General features: G+C 46.5%; 1 long non-coding RNA gene and 1 other non-coding gene across 3 annotated transcripts in view; both read right to left on the reverse strand.

Annotated features, from left to right (window-relative positions):
• LOC147377261 (uncharacterized) overlaps positions 1-14,591 on the reverse strand; it is a 46,511-nt gene that overhangs the window by 14,912 nt on the left and 17,008 nt on the right. The gene's annotated exons all lie outside the window — the stretch shown is intronic.
• On the reverse strand, positions 3,706-3,919 carry LOC147377262 (small nucleolar RNA U3). The gene has a single exon (XR_015153698.1). It is a non-coding gene; the product is annotated as a small nucleolar RNA U3 (small nucleolar RNA).

The raw sequence follows: 14,591 nt of genomic DNA on the forward strand, positions 1-14,591 counted from the left end.
TGGACGGCAGCACGCCAGGCCTCCCTGTCCATCACCAACTCCCAGAGTTCACTCAGACTCATGTCCATCCAACCATCTCATCCTCTGTTGTCCCCTTCTCCTCCTGCCTTCAATCTTTCCCAGCATCAGGGTTTTTTCTAATGAGTCAGTTCTTCGCATCAGGTGGCCAAAGTATTGGAATTTCAGCTTCAGCATCAGTCCTTCCAATGAATATTCAGGACTGATTTCCTTTAGGATGGACTGGTTGGATCTCCTTGCAGTCCAAGGGACTCTCAAGAGTCTTCTCCAACACCACAGTTCAAAAGCATCAATTCTTTGGTGCTGAGCTTTCTTTATAGTCCAACTCTCATACGTGAGAGTCCAACATCTATACATGACCACTGGAAAAACCATAATTTTGACTAGACACACCTTTGTTGGCAAAGTAATGTCTCTGCTTTTTAATATGCTGTCTAGGTTGGTCATAACTTTTCTTCCAAGAAGCAAACGTCTTTTGATTTCAAGCCTGCAGTCACCATCTGCAGTGATTTTGGAGCCCAAAAACAAAGTTTCTCACAGTTTCCACTGTTTTCCCATCTATTTCCCATGAAGTGGTGGGACCAGATGCCATGATCTTCGTTTTCTGAATGTTGAGCTTTAAGCGAACTTTTTCAATCTCCTCTTTCACTTTCATCAAGAGGCTTTTGAGTTCCTCTTCACTTTCTGCCATAAGGGTGGTGTCATCTGCATATCTGAGGTTATTGATATTTCTCCCGGCAATCTTGATTCCAGCTTGTGCTTCTTCCAGCCCAGCGTTTCTCATGATGTACTCTGCATAGAAGTTAAATAAGCAGGGTGACAATATATAGCCTTGACGTACTCCTTTTCCTATTTGGAACCAGTCTGTTGTTCTATGTCCAGTTCTAACTGTTGCTTCTTGACCTGCATACAGATTTCTCAGGAGGCAGGTCAGGTGGTCTGGTATTCCAATCTCTTGAAGAATTTTCCACAGTTTGTTGTGATCCACACAGTCAAAGGCTTTGGCATAGTCAATAAAGCAGAAGTAAATGCTTTTCTGGAACTCTCTTGCTCTTTCAATGATACAACAGATGTTGGCAATTTGATCTCTGGTTCCTCTGCCTTTTCTAAAACCAGCTTGAACATCTGGAAGTTCATGGTTTATATATTACTGAAGCCTGTCTTGGGGAATTTTGAGCATTACTTTACTAGCATGTGAGATGAGTGCAATTGTGTGGTAGTTTGAGCATTCTTTGGCATTGCCTTTCTTTGGGATTGGAATGAAAACTGACCTTTTCCAGTCCTGTGGCCACTGCTGAGTTTTCCAAATTTGCTGGCATATTGAGTGCAGCACTTTCACAGCATCATCTTTCAGGATTTGGAATAGCTCAACTGGAATTCTATCACCTCCACTAGCTTTGTTCATAGTGATGCTTCCTAAGGCCCACTTGACTTCACATTCCAGGATGTCTGGCTCTAGGTGAGTGATCACACCATTGTGGTTATCTGAGTCGTGAAGATCTTTTTTGTACAGTTCTTCTGTGTATTCTTGCCATCTCTTCTTAGTATCTTCTGCTTCTGTTAGGTCCATAATGTTTCTGCCCTTTATTGTGCCCATCTTTGCATGAAGTGTTCCCTTGGTATCCCTAATTTTCTTGAAGAGATCTCTAGTTTTTCCCATTCTATTGTTTTCCTCTATTTCTTTGCATTGATTATTGAGGAAGGCTTTCTTATCTCTCCTTGTTATTCTTTGGAACTCTGCATTCAAATGGATATATCTTTCCTTTTCCCCTTTGCCTTTAGCGTCTCTTCTTTTCTCAGCTATTTATAAGTTCTCCTCAAACAACCATTTTGCTTTTTTGCATTTTTTTTCTTTGGGATGGTCTTCACATCACAGCCTCCTGTACAATGTCATGAACTTCCGTCCACAGTTCTTCAGGTACTCTATCAGATCTAATCCCTTGAATCTATTTGTCACTTCTACTGCATAATCGTAAGGGATTTGATTTACATGGCTGAATGTCCTTCAATTTAAAAAAGGAAACACAGGGTATTCCCTGGCAGCCCATTGGTTAGGGCTCCTCACTTCTACTGCAAGGGACATGGGTTCAATCTCTGGTCAGGCAACTAAGATGCTACATGCCAAACAACACAGCCAAAACAAACAAACAAAACTGTAAAAAAAATAAAACAGGAAATGCGACTACCACACACAGGCACCCATACTCTCTGGCAACCGTGAGGATGGTGTGGAGTCCAGAGAGAGAGACTGGAGAGGGGAGCCCGGCCACGAGGCTTTGCCTCTCTGGGGGCTTGTGAGTATCAAACAAAATCACGAGTGTTAAAATGCTGAAGAATGGTGCCTAGCCCATGATAATACGGTCTGTGTAAGTGTTCGCTCTTATCGCAGTGATGAGGGCTTGGTGGGGGACGACGGTTGTGGGGACAGGAGGAAAGGAATGTATTGAGAGATCTGTGCAGCTTGGGGTGATTGAACCGGGGGAGGGGTGAGGGTCAGTAATGACTCTATTATTTCATTATGTGTCTTTCATGGCAGTAAGAGCTCTGAGTCCTAACCGCTGAACTGCCAGGGCATTCCCTTGTTGTATTTCTTAATACACTTAGTATTTGCAGAAAGCCACACAGAGACCAATAGAGGAGAAGCAGAGGGGGCTTGCAGACCTGGTGGCTGTTGCTCATGCCGTGACTGGGTCACATGGGTGAGTCCTTCTGTTTTGGCTGCCCTGGGTCTTCACTGCTGCGCGTGGACTTTCTCTCGTTACAACGAGCTGGGGCTCCTCTCTGGCGGCAGGGCGTGAGCTTCTCACTCCAGGGCCCTTCCCGCGGCAGAGCGTGCACTCTAGGGTGTGCGTGTACCGCAGTCGCGGTGCTCAGGCTTAGTTGATCCACAACATGTGAAATCTTCCCGATCCAGGGATTGAACCGGTGTCCCCTGCACTGGCAGGCGGATCCTCAACCACTGGACCAGCAGGGAAGTCCGATGGTTATGTGTGTGTGCACTGCCCTGAGAAAAGTAGATTGGAAAGGTCGTCTAAAGGATGGGAGATCAAGGATTTGCTGGAGGCGCCTTCCCCAAGCCTGTCCTTGGAGCCAGGGGCAGATGCCAGAGCTCATGGTCAAGGCTGCTCCAGCCCTCGGGAAAACTCAGAGTCTAAGTAGTCCTCTTTGGGGCTCGCTGCAGAACCCTTCCTCCCTGCCCCTTCAAAATGGCCCTCCCTTATTTGGGGAGGTATACACATCTTTGGGGGCTTTCCAGGTCACTCAGTGGTAAAGAATCCACCTGCCAATGCAGGAGATGAGAGTTCAATCCCTGGTCTGGGAAGATCCCCTGGAGAAGGAAATGACAACCCAGTCCAGTATGCTTGCCTGGAGAATTGCACGGACCGAGGAGCCTGGCGGGTACAGCCCATGTGGTTGCAGAGTTGGACACAGCTTAGCTTAGCGACTAAACAACAACATAGCTTTTGAGGTGGCTACCCTTGGAAGTGAGATTCTCAGCGGTTAAAGCGTCTAAGCACATTCGTGTCAGAACCCTGTCTCTGTGGGCCTCAGGGGAACCTGACTCCTGAACTGGGATCTCCGAGGACGGGGTCTTTGAAGATGCTCCCGGGGGCCTTGGCCCTCCCAGCCACACGTCAAAGCTAACCTTGACGCAGGCTGCACGGTCCGTCCCTTCCCCCACCCACCCCCACTCAGACAGCATTCCCTCCCTCCTACCCTCCCAAAGGAAGAGAAGAAATGATCATCAAAGGCCAGTGGCCGCTGAAGAGGCAACACCAAGAGCCGCTGCACGCTTGGGAGAGAACGCTGCATCTCCTCCTCGTGGCTTCGGGTGGTCTACATGGTCAGAGAAACTTCTCCAGTAACCAACTATAGCCGTGATGCCTGAAAGCATAGTCTTATGGTTTGTCTTCCTGTTACTGGAACCGTAGATCAGTTCTGGAAGGGACTTCAAAAGGTCATCTGGGCAGCTCTGCCTCTGAAGAGCAACCTGGACCAGACACATCTCCTCTGTCTCTGAAGGTTCCTATGAGGGAAACGCCGCTGATGCTCTCTGGATAAGAAGCTGCTCTTGCAACGCCTTGAGGCAAAGGGGACCAGTCGGAAACATCCTGCCTTGGGCAGCCTGCAGTGGGTTCCCATTTATGGAAGGCGACGGGCACTGCAAATCAAAGGCTTTAAAAACAGCTTCAGCCCGCATAGTTTCCGAATAAAACGATCCTAAATAAACAACCGGACAGCTGAATTAAGATGCACTTATATTCTTACAAAGAAAGAATATAAATGAGCTATGTGAGGATTTAAATGCATGGCGGTAAATGCAAGCGGCACAGACCATTAAATACACCCATTAAAAAAAACTTGAAAAAAAGAAAAAAAAAGAAAAAAGAAAAAAAAACTTGGTTTGACAGAGAAAGACAAATATCATATGATATCATCTACATATAGAATCTTAAAGCGATACAAATAAATTATTTTACAAAACAGAAACAGACCCACAGACATTGAAAAGCAACTCATGGGGGAAAAGAGGGGGAGGGATAAATCAGGAGTTTCAGATTAACATATACACACTACTGAACATAAGGTGGATAACCAGCAAGAACCTACTGTGCAGAACAGGAAACAATAGTCAATATTTTGTAATAACCTATAAGGGAAAAGAATATTAAAAAAAGTATATATGTATGTTTGCTAAATCACCTAATGCCTGAAACTAACACAATATTGTCAATCAGTTATACTTTGGTATTAATTAATGAAAATAAAAATATGTAAAAAGTGGAAAAAAACTTGGCTTGAGAGAATATTGATGACATGGAGAGACACTCAAAACATAAAGCATCTCAAAAAATAGAATGTTCAATAGTCAATTTTTTATTTATAGAAAAGATGAGAAGCATGTTTAGTAAGATCTTAATAATGGCTGTCTTTGGGAGGTAATATAGGTATTTTACCCTTCACTTGCATAGCTGTACTTTCAGAGGCTTTGCAATGAATACAGATTAGTTTTAACTTTTTAATTATACAAGTAATGCACAAATGTGGAATGCGGGGTGACGTCTTCGAACGAAACATGTAAGGTCAGCAGATCTCTAACCACCACCCGCCCCAGGGTCCATCCTGTTCCATCAGTGACCACGTGAGGAGTTTAGTATCCTTCCTTTGAATCTTTTTCCTATGCATTTTGCACAGGTGTATATGCATTTAACACATTTAGAAATAGGCAGCATTCTTTCAGGGTTTTGCTTTCACAGATTAGATGCTATAATGTATGCACTGTGCTGATACGTAACTTGTTTTGCTTTTTCACTTACCCACAGACCTAGGAGATCTTCTCGTTGGTATAAGGAGATCTGTGTAGTTATTTTAACTGCTACATAGTATCTCCATGGTGGATCGCAGTTTGTCTACCCATCCATAACTGATGGATACGTAGGTTGTTTACAGTCTCCAACGTACAGACACTGGAGCCTTGAAATCCTCACTCAAGCTGATATACTGCAGGTACATACTCACTTCTCTAGAGATTTCTTTTTTTTTTTAGTTTATTTTAATTGGAGGCTGATTACTTTACAATATTGTAGTGGTTTTTGCCGTACATTGACATGAATCAGCCATGGGTGTACATGTGTTCCCCATCCTGACCCCCCCTCCCACCTCCCTCTAGAGATTTCTAAGGAACCAAAGCTATAGTCATGCACATTTTAAATTTAAATAGGTAACCCTAAAGTACATTCCAAAAATAAGATTTGCCTGGATTTTCCCACTAATGGTATTTAAGATACCTGCTCCTTGCCAATACACGACCTCATCATCAATCTTTTAAATTTTTTGTAAGAAAATAGGATTATTAAAGGTCGTCCTGTTTGGCCTCCACCTCTGACACTTGACTGGGTCTTTACTGTCCTCCAAGGGTCCAGCAGGCTTTCTCCCTCACAGTTCTGTGCTCAGTGCCCTGGGTGGCTGGGGTCACGTGTCTGAAGGCTGGGCAAGGAGTGCGAGTGGGCGGTAGGTGAGAGGGGAGGTCCCAGAAATGCAGGAATCATTTCCCAGCACCAAGCACCACACACAGACTACTGGTCTACCTCCAGAATAAACGTCAGCTCTGTCTGCCTCTTCTGACTTTGTCGCCACCACTCGAGACCCAGGCGTCCTCACCCATCACGTAAACCCTGAAACTCTCTGCCGTCGTCCCTGTCTTCCACTCTTGCCCTTTCAGTCCTGTTCATTTCCCACCCGACAGCCAGATGAAGCTTTCCCGACATGCACTTCAGATCCCGTCACTCCCATGCTCAGAGGCTTCCGATCGCTTCCTGCTGAACCGGGAATTGTACCCCAGCCCTTTTCCAGGGCTGCAGAACCCTGCACCCTCTGCCCTGCCCCCCACCCACTGGCTTCTTCTCTGCTCTCCCCCTTACTCACTACCGACCAGACACCTGGGTTGCCCTCCTACTCCACAAAAACCTCCCAACTTCCCCAGGGACTCCAGGGTCCCTGTCCACCTTGCTCCCTCTATCAGGGACACGCTTCCCATGCTGACGCCCACTCACCTTTCAGATCTCAGCTTAAACGCCATGTGGTCTACAGTGGGTCTTCCCAGCTTGTTCTAATTTTCCACCTTTTGCTTTCATGGCACCCATCACAACCAAAATGCAGAAGCTTATCTGTGTGCTCGTTTCCGATATTTCAGGTCTGTGGGGGTAGAGTCTTGTCCACCGTTTCTTTCCTGTATCTCAGCACCTAACGCAGTGCCTGGCACATACTATTAATAGATGGCTTGATGAGCAGCGAAAGCACGGATGGAAGGATGCACAAGAAAGGGGGAGGGGAGGTATCCTAGGAGCTGGGGAGGAAAGGGGGGGAAGTCAGGAGGTGCTCAAGGGAACCCTTGATCAGGAAGAAGCCCGGGAGGAAGGAGGCCTGGAGGTGGCTAAGAGGATGAGCATCCAATGGCACCTTCCGGCTGTGTGCTTTTCTGGGATGCAGTTCCCTCTGTGACCCCAAATCTCAGTAAAAGCCTGTGTTGCTCAGATGAGTGGTGCCTTGGGAAGAATTTAAAGGAAGATGAGCTGCTTCTGAGTCCAGGTGGGGCTAGAGAGACAAGGACAGCTGCAGGAGGCGAGTTCGAGATACACACCCCTGGGAATCCTTAATGATTCAGTCCGGGTGAGGACACCATGGGTCCCCATGGTGGGGACTCACTGAAGGGAGCAGTGACCCCCACACGGCTAGAGGAATTTGGTGTTTCCATTATTCCACCAGGTTCCCCATTTCCTTCAAGGGAAAAGAATATTAAGGAAAAAAACAGGAAGGACACCAACAATGAAGTGGCTTGTTCCTCTTAGAGGTGGGTGTTCAGGGGAAGTGAGCCCGAGCCTTGGCCTCAGCTGAGTTCTGGGTTCCAGTGCCAGACCTTCCTCTGCGTCTATAAAGTGGGCAGGACAGTCACTGCCTTCATCCAGGTGTCGACAGATGACACAAGATAACAGACTTCAAATCTTGGCTCTGATTGATGCACTTTTGACTTCGTTCACAGCAGGTGAGGGGAAGGGAAGGCACAAGCCCAATGCCAAGAGCAGGGACCCTGTGAGTGTGAAACCCGGGTGACTGCACAGGTCACGAGGCCCGGCAGCCAACTCTCCCCCCATGCAAACTCACTTCTGGCTTAATGCTCTGCTTTAATCTTGACAGCTTGAAATCCGTCATTTTTGAACAAGGGACCTTGCACTTTCATTGTGCACTGGGCTCTGCAAATTAGATTATGTAGCACGTGTGTGTGCACGCGTGTATGAGAGAGAGACAGAGAGAGAAGGATGCTGCTGTGAGTGATCAGCAGAGACATGAAGTGATGGTCTCATCAACGAAGCGATGCTAATTGATGGTAACACCCACCCTATGGGACCAAGCCAGCACCACACACCAGCAAGCTGAGACATCACCTAACAATAGCCCCCTCAGTTCTAATCATTAACAACCAAAACAACCCCTCCTAGACTTTGGGCTGGTACCCAAACACCCCACTCCCGCAGGCTGAGGCCCAACGCCCGGCCGTGCCAGGTGTGGGCTCCCTGCGAATCTTCCCGAGGACTCAACCAGCGCCGGAGGCTGTTTGCTGGTTTCTGAACAAGAGGCTCGCAATGTTCTCGCTCCCGCAAGCGCTGCCTGAACTACCTGTGGGCAGCCCAAATGCTGAGCTCACCACTGGACGAGATGGTGAGCTCCCTGAGGGCAGGAGCTGGGCCGGCATCTCCTCGGTGTTGCTGAGGCTGGTTGCTGCGCTTGGAACTCAGTGGGTGCTCGGGAAACACACACTGGCGTCACGCATGTTGTTCCACAGACACTTATCATCTGACAGTGGTGGCGGCCACAGGCAAGAGGAACGTAAGACAAAGGAATACAGAGAAGTCTGCAGTCTGAGGACGTCCCTGCTGGTCCGGAGGCTAAGACTCGCACTCCCAGTGCAGCAGGCTCGGGGTGATCCCTGGTCAGGGAACTAGATTCCACGTGCCACAGCTGAGAGTTCGCTCGCCACAGCTAAAGATCCTGTGAGTCGCAGCTAGGACCTGGCACAGCCTAAATGAATAAATTTTTTTTTTAATTAAGAAAAAAATTACAGTCTGAGCAAGTATTTGGACTCTTACTAGCAGAGGCTGTGCCTTCTGCAGTCTGGGACTCACTGCTGAGAAGTGGGAACAAGGAAGGGCTTCTCCTTCTAAATTCACTTCTACGTTGCTGCTTCAGTGTTCAACGCCTGCTCCAAACAGGGCATTTGGTGAAGAGGAGTGAGAGGCCCCTGACAGCGTCAGCAGACCCTGGCCCTGATCCCACTCAGCTCAGTGCCCTTGGCCAGACTACTCCCTCCCTGGACCTCACGTCCCCTCCATCAGGCGAGCTTACTGGATTAGGGCTGCATTGGCTGTCCAATACGGCAGCCGCTCACTTGAAATGCCACTAGTGAGACTGAGACACTGAATTTAAGATTTTGTTTGTTTTTAATTAACATGAATTTTAAAACTGATATACAATCAGTCATTGGAGAATTAGAATCATTTGGAACAAACAAACTTCAGGTTTTGGTTTTGACACAGAGGTTTTAGAATTTATTTTTGTTCACCGCCCCCCTCAAAAAAAAACCTTCAAAAAAAAAAATATCGGACTTTCTGAGTACAGGTGTTATCTTAAATGGCTGAATTATAAATAATGTCTCTGGTCAGGGTCACAGCTAGAGTTGGAGCTGATGTCCCACCTTCATTGTAAATTTGATAAAAATCTAAACACAGATGAAATGTTTCTGAAGAAATTTTAGCATTTGAAGAGGTGCGATAGTGTAAAATACAGATTTTGAAGACTTAGTATGAAGAAAGAACACAAAGTATCTCATTAACACTTTTTGCATTGATAAGATAATAGGATGAGCCAACAAAGGCCCGTCTAGTCAAGGCTATGGTTTTTCCTGTGGTCATGTATGGATGTGAGAGTTGGACTGTGAAGAAGGCTGAGCACCGAAGAATTGATGCTTTTGAACTGTGGTGTCGGAGAAGACTCTTGAGAGTCCCTTGGACTGCAAGGAGATCCAACCAGTCCATTCTGAAGGAGATCAGCCCTGGGATTTCTTTGGAAGGAATGATGCTAAAGCTGAAACTCCAGTACCTTGGCCACCTCATGCGAAGAGTTGACTCATTGGAAAAGACTCTGATGCTGGGAGGGATTGGGGGCAGGAGGAGAAGGGGACGACAGAGGATGAGACAGCTGGATGGCATCACTGACTCGATGGAGGTGAGTCTGAGTGAACTCCGGGAGTTGGTGATGGACAGGGAGGCCTGGCATGCTGCGATTCATGGAGTCGCAAAGAGTCAGATATGACCGAGCGACTGAACTGAACTGAACTGAACTGAACTTTGGCCACCTGATGCGAAGAGCTGACTCATTGGAAAAGACCCTGATGCTGGGAAAGATTGAGGGCAGGAGGACAAGGGGATGACAGAGGATGAGATGGTTGGATGGCATCACCAACTCAATGGACATGAGTTTGGGTGGACTCCATAACTTAGTAACGGACAGGGAGGCCTGGCGTGCTGTGGTTCATGGGGTCGCAAAGAGTTGGACATGACTGAGCGACTGAATTGAACTGAATGAGTTAAAAGACATTATGAAAATTAATTTCACCTGTTTCTCGGTTCCATTTTTAATGTGGGCACTAGAAAACTTAAAAGTTACATCTGTAGCTCAGAGCCTCCTTCTACCGGACAACACTGGATTAGGGAATCTCTAAAAGTACTTCCTTTTAAAAAATATTCTGACATTCGACAATGCAACAGTGCTGGGTAATTACTGAATTTTAGGTTTGCTTCTTCAGCATCGCAGTTCTTATCGCGTTCTTAGGTTTGTACCTCGACGTTCCAAAGGAAAACTGCCTCCTCTACACTCATCTCCAACTATAGGGATGGGCATATGACCAGGCCTGGCCAATCAGAAAAGAGCACCCTCCCTTTGACCACAGTGATTGGCTCAGATATGACACATGACCACCAGGCAGCATCAATGAGACGCCCGTTTGATTGCAAGATTGACAGCGAGTCTGGCGTCCTCCCTGGGATTATGGAGGGCGTAAAATGGAAGCCTAGGTCTGAAGGCAGCCCTCCTGCCCCTCAGGAGAGACCAGCCTGCCTTACAAGGAAGGCAGCACAAAGAAAGGAGGACCAGAGAGAGGCCGAGTCTTGCATCGCAAGTCAGGATCTATCCCTGGGAAAAAACAATTCCTTTTTGCTTAAAGCAGTTTGGATCGTAATTCTGACCCTGGAATCATGAACACCACCTAGACAGTTGATGATTCCCCTTAACTCAGGCTCAAGTGACTGTCTTCTAAAACTGCTGGGCTAGGGACTCCCCAGGTGGCCCTCTGGTTGGGAGTCTGCCTACCAGAGAAGGGTACCTGGGTTCAGTCGGGGAAGATTCCACTTGCTGCGGGCCTGCTGAACCCTTGCACCGCAACTGCCGAACCCAGGCTCTAGAGCCTGCCAGCCCCAACTGCTGAGACCCAGCCTCCCAGAGCCATGCTCCACGACAAGAGACCCCACCTCAATGAGAAGCCCACACACCACAGCTAGAGTAGCCCATGCAGAAGGAGGACCCTATGCAGCCTAAAATGAAATAAAATAAATACATGATAAAGTTTTTTAAAAATAAATAAAACCATGGGATGCCGTCCTCAGTTCAGTTCAGTTCAGTCTCTCAGTCATGTCCAACTCTTTGTGACCCATGGACTGCAGCACGCCAGGCTTCCCTGTTCATCACCAACTCCTGGAGTTTGCTCAAACTCGTGTCCATCAAATCAGTGATGCCATCCAACCATCTCATCCTCTGTCGTCCCCTTCTCCTCCTGCCTTCAATCTTTCCCAGCATCAGGGTCTTTTCTAATGAGTCAGCTCTTCACATCAGGTGGCCAAAGAATTGGAGTTTCAGCTTCAACATCACTCCTTCCATTGAACACTCAGGACTGATCTCCTTTAAGATGGACTGGTTGGATCTCCTTGCAGTCCAAGGGACTCTCAAGAGTCTTCTCCAACACCACAGTTAAAAAGCATCAATTCTTTGGTGCTGAGCTTTCTTTGTAGTCCAACTCTCACATCCATACATGACTACTGGAAAAACCATAGCTTTGACTAGACGGACCCTTGTTGTCAAAGTAATGTCTCTGCTTTTTAATATGCTGTCTAGGTTGGTCATAACTTTCCTGCCAAGGAGCAAGCATCTTTTAATTCCATGGCTGCAGTTACCATCTGCAGTGATTTTGGAGCCCCCCCCAAATAAAGTCAGCCACTGTTTCCCCATCTATCTGCCATGAAGTGATGGGACCAGATAACAAGATCTTAGTTTACTGAATGTCGAGTTTTAAGCCAACTTTTTCACTCTCTTCTTTCACTTTCATCAAGAGGCTCCTTAGTTGAGGCTGTCCTCAATCCTCTCCCAAACCCTGCCTTCTCATACTTGCAGCCTCTTCTCTCCTGGCCACTCTCTCACCTTCCCGTCAGCTGGAATAACTTGTAGTGACAGGAACCAGTCCCACTTGTCTTCCTGCATTTTCACATCCCTGCATTTCCCACTGCTTGGGAGATCTCCTCTCTCTCAGTCTCCACCCCCACTCTACCCCCTGCCTCCTAGGCTCTGGCAAACTCTTCATCTTTCAGGTCTGAGCTACTCTTATCAAGGTCACTGATGACCTCTGTGTTGCCAAACCCAGTGGTCACTTCTCTGTCTACCTCTTATGCAACTTTGACCACATTCCACACAACTGTTCCCATCTTCTTGAAACTTTTCTCTTGGCTTCTGTGATACCTTATTCTCCTCCTCCTACGTCACTGACCACTCCTCAATCTCTTCATTCGTTCCTTTATTCTTTCATGCTCCCCTTCAACAAATATTTACTCAGCCTACTACTTGCTGAGCCCTATGCCAGGTCCTAGGCAGTCACAGAACAAAGCCCTGCCCCGTGGAGTTTATATTCTAGGGCAACTCTCCTTTATTGATTCTCCACTTCTGCTCAATCTCCAAATATTGGTCGTGTGTGTGTGTGTGTGTGTGTGTATTAGTTGCTCAGTCGTGTCCGATTCTTTGTGACCCTTAGACTATAGCCTGCCACCAGGTTCCTTGTCCATGGGATTTCCCAGGCAAGAATACTGGAGTAGGTTGCCATTCCCTTCTCCAGGGGATCTTCCCGACCCAGGGATCGAACCCCAATCTCCTGCGTTGTAGGCAGATTCTTTACCGTCTGAGCCACCAGGGATCTCTTGTCATTTCCATCTTATCCAGTCTTGTGGCTTTAAATTCCATCAATGTGTTGCTGACTCCCAAATATTTATCCCTAGCCCTGGCTATTTGCCCTGAACTCCAGACTAATACATCCAACTACCTACTTGATTTACACTTAGATATCTACAGATTGCCTCAAGATTAATGTGTCGAAAACAGAAATGTTTATTCCTCAGCTCTCAGCCAGAACCTGTTTCTCCACCACAGTCAATGGCACCATCACCTACCCAGTTGCTAAAGAAGCCTAGGAGTCATTTTGATTCCTATCTTTTCTTCTCACCCTGCTCCCCATCTAGCTCTACCTCCAGAATGGACTCTGGAACTGCCCACTTTTCTCCATTTCCTCTCCTATTCCAGGTCACCCTCCTCCATCCCTGGACCAGTATTGTGATGACCTCTTCACTGGTTTTCCTGTATCCACTCTTACCCATCACCCTCATCTCCCCTTCTTCAGCCTGCAGCCGGAGCGATCTTTTAAAAATGTAAATCAGATCACATCATTCCTCTTCTTAAAACCTTCCATCAAACAGCATGGGAGAAGACATTTGCAACATTTATGAAAGACAATGGATTAGTAACTCGAACATATAAACAAAGAAATTAAAAAAAAAGAGAGAGGCTTGTCAAAAAAATGGACAAGGGATATGAACAGCCAATTCACAAGAAACTCTAAGAGCTAATAAACACAAAATTACATGTTTAACCTCACTTGTAATCCTGAAAACACAAATTAAAGCGAGTTACCATTTTACACCCAAAACACTGTCAAAATTTTAAAAGGCTGACAATATCAACAGTTGGCAAGGATATAAAGAAGTGGGAACTTTCAGATGCTGTTTATGGGAATATAAATTAGGATGCCAACTTTAAACAGCCATCTGGTAACTTCTTATAATGTTAGAAATGCACAAACCCATTAATTCTCCCATTTCAAAATCAGTTGAAATAGTAAAAACCAGGATGAAACCTAAATGTCTATCAATATGAGAATGAATAAATAAAATATGATATTCATGTGCCCAAATAATTCTATATAGCGCTGAAAACAAATTAGCTAAGTTCACTCAACATCTCTCAAGCATTTTTGGATGAAAAAAGGCACCCATAAAATTTGCTCAGGTGCTCAGTCGTGTCCAACTCTTTTCAACCCCATGGACTGTAACCCACCAGACCCCTCCATCTGTGGGATTCTCCAGACAAGAATACTGGAGTGGGTTGCCGTTTCCTTAGCCAGGGGATCTTCCCGACCCAGGGACTGAACCCACATCTCCTGCATTGGCAGGTGGATTCTTTACCACTGAGCTGTGGCGGAAGGCATAAAAAGACTGCATGCTTCCATTTACGAAGATTTAAAAATTTAAACTTCAAGAGAAAAATGATTTCCCATTCCCCTAACAGTGAATTCCTACCCAGGACCACAAGGCCTGTGTCCTCTGTCTCTTGCCTCTCTAATTCCATCTCATCCCACTTGCTTAGCTCCAGCATAGACAAGGGATATGTCCAAAGAGAATGCTGTTTTCAAGCATTCTTCAAGCACTGCATTTTCGTGCCCACCTTAGAGCCCTTCCATAAACTGTTCCCTCTCGCTGGCACTCCCCCTAAAGCAGGCTCCTCACCTCCAGACACTGTGTTTACCTATTTGTTTATACCTCTGTCTGACCCCATCAGACCGTGATCTCCAAAAGAGTAAGAAGCTTGCTTCTGTTGTTCACTGGTATATCATGAATGCATGGCATTTTGTAGGTGTTCAATAAATGCTT

Source organism: Bos grunniens, chromosome 2 (genome assembly GCF_055505025.1).
Source record: "Bos grunniens cultivar Pamir isolate PY7600 chromosome 2, Bosgru_T2T1.0, whole genome shotgun sequence".
NCBI classification, from domain to species: domain Eukaryota; kingdom Metazoa; phylum Chordata; class Mammalia; order Artiodactyla; family Bovidae; genus Bos; species Bos grunniens.